Source organism: Bactrocera latifrons, unplaced genomic scaffold (assembly GCF_001853355.1).
Source record: "Bactrocera latifrons isolate USDA-ARS-PBARC rearing strain unplaced genomic scaffold, ASM185335v1 scaffold_585, whole genome shotgun sequence".
NCBI lineage: Eukaryota > Metazoa > Arthropoda > Insecta > Diptera > Tephritidae > Bactrocera > Bactrocera latifrons.
This window is the reverse complement of record NW_017537251.1, coordinates 19,086-22,016: the sequence shown is the minus strand read 5'-3', so window position 1 is coordinate 22,016 and position 2,931 is coordinate 19,086.

Sequence of the window (2,931 nt, the reverse complement as noted above, 5' to 3'; positions counted from 1 at the left end):
AGTTACAGCTTGCACGGACGGACGGACAGACATCCGGATGTCAACTCTACTCGTCACCCTGATCACTTTGGCATATATAACCCTATATCTGACTCTTTTAGTTTTAGGACTTACAAGCAACTATTATGTGAATAAAATTATAATACTCTCTTTAGCAACTTTGTTGCGATAGTATAAAAATAAAGTCGTTGTAAATGGGCGTCCAGTTAAATGGTCGGATATCGTTCATATATATGAAAATGGTACCCCAAACGACATTAGTTGCACCCATAAATTGACCTCGGCACACATAGCCCCTAAACCCTTTCAAAAAATGAGCGTGCAATTAGCTTCTCAAGTCGTTAGTCATTCCATTTATAGCTCCTGGGAACTGAATACTTCTAAGTATCCATCTTTTATTAACACAGCCGAGTTTGTCCTTTTTTGTTTTGATAAATTATTCAATATTTTTAATAGTATTATCTTTATAGCAGTAAGAAATTTTAAAGAACCCTTTTCGGCAACTGCGGGCCAATTAAAATTTCTTGTGGGGGATTTGATGTGAGAACTGCGAACCCTTGCCAGTTGACCAGTGTGAGTCATTTTCTAATAGCTCCCTCAGAAGCGCCTGCAACGACGCTTTGGTTCAAAATACCTCTTGGCAAACTTTTCAAATTTTACCAAGACCTACCAATTCTATCTCATTTCAAAATATACAAATCACGGTAAATGTGGACGTAGATGAAAGCAGCTTTCTACATAAAAATGCTTTTGTGTATTTTTGCGATTATTTGTACTATAAATATTTTAAACAACATAATTGTTTAATGCCCTTGCCAAGATTTGATGGTGGTATTACTGATGGTATTTTTTCTTCACTTCAAAAACGCAATATGGTAATTGCCAATTAGTAAAACCACCCCTTGAATTTATAGATTTTCTATCAAAAATCGAAGATATTTATGCACAACATTTTGATTCTACTTGCCATATGATCGGGTTTTACCAAATATTATTTGAAAAAATGGTTAACGTAGAACCGTACTATTGTTGTGAAAATTGTAATTCTGATATTATAAAATGTCTATTCATTAGAATGAGAACATATTTCCTAGTTAACGCTTTTAATAAAAAAGTAAAACAAAGTGATTTCAAAAACGTAAAGTTCTTGTGTGTTACACATAAATAGTAATTACGTCCGTTTGTCTGTCTATATGAGTCAGAATTTATATGTATATATGTCTGTCAGTCTGAATTATTTTATATTTGTCAAAAAGTTTATCTGTCGAAGGCCGCATTTCCATAGTTACCTTGCTCTGTGATTTTGAATTGAGAATTTTAGCGATTAGGTTTGTATGCTTATCATCAATATTTTTTTTGTTTGTTTTTTAAGTGTTTTCGTGTATAGGACCCTTCTTTCCACCACTATTCCTTTGATAGGGTTTTTAATAAGTATTTCGCTGTAGGTGATTTAGAATATTTTGTAAATATTATTTATTACTTAGTAGATTGTTTTGAGTATTATTGTTGTTGTTCCTGAATTGTACCTGATTTTTTATATTAGTTTTTGTTTTTGTTAAAATTGACTCAAGCCGATTGTTATGACTTGTATTGTTAATGTTTAAAATGGAATTGTACCCGAATTTTTAATATTTATTTTAGTTTTTGTTTAAATAATTACAAGTTGATTGTTTTGACTTGTGATGTTAATATATACATACAATGGAATTGTACTTGATTTTTTATATTTATTTTGGTTTTTGTTTAAATAGTTTTCAGTTGGTTGTTTTGACATATATTGTCAATATCATATTTTTAATGTAATTAATATTCATGAATTGCACCTGACTTTATATATTTATTTTTGTCTAGTCATATTTTTTATAGTAAGTAGATGGATTTAAAACTGTATATATAAAAAGGGTGAAAATAGGCCTCCTGGGGAACCGAACACCCAAAAAAATCGGTAGCGCGCCTACATTGCAACCTCAGAGGCACACATACAATAAAAAAGTTGATCTACTACATTTCTTTTAATTACATATCCATGCCTAAAAAGGCTGATTTCGATCAGGTGATCTCAGGTGTGAAAAAWTCTTGGAAAACAGCTGATTCTTTTGTTACTTGTAGGTTTATACAAAGTTGTCGGGCCAGCAACGAATTAATATCGCGCAAGACTATAGCGCAAAACCAAAAATGCCCTGCGAGAAATATTTTATGATTCGAAATGCCTTTGGTGCGATGCAATGCTTTTTATGTCCCAAGTCTTTTAAGGATAATAGGATCCTGAAAACACATTTTGCTAATTTTCATTATACTATTAATTATTTATGAAAAAGAAACAATAATTATTTCAAAATTCAAGAAATTCTTTCCTCAGTCAATGAAATCCATAGAATCTCAGATATTAACTTATTCCTTTTTAATGCACTAGTTGAGGTTTTTGAAAAGGTTGATATTGTAAGCCGAAAGTTACAAGGTGTAAATTACGTCACATTAAATTACGTATACTTAACAATCAACAATGTCAGATCCATTTGCGAAGAAAGAGATACTGATATGCAAGTAATAAAGGTCTAAAAAGAAATATTTTAAGAGAAATGGAAACAAAGTACATTCCTAATTTAAGTATTTCTCGCTATGCGGCTTGTTTTTTGTATCAACCTACCAATTATTGTATAGACAAAAGTAAATTAAATGAAGTTAAAGAGCTGTGTGCCTCCGAATGAAATCTGTTTCGTCGTCCGATAGTCTAATTTTGTAATTTCAGAATACCCTCAGTTATATAAGTTTGCCCAAAAAATGTTGGCTATACCTGCAAGCAGTGCCGCTTCAGAACGAGTTTTTTCTGCCTCAGGTAACATAGTAGCTGAAAAACGTAACCGTATTGGGCCCAAAAACTGTGAATAATTTGCTTTTTTTGAATTCAGTGTACAAATATGAGTAAAAATA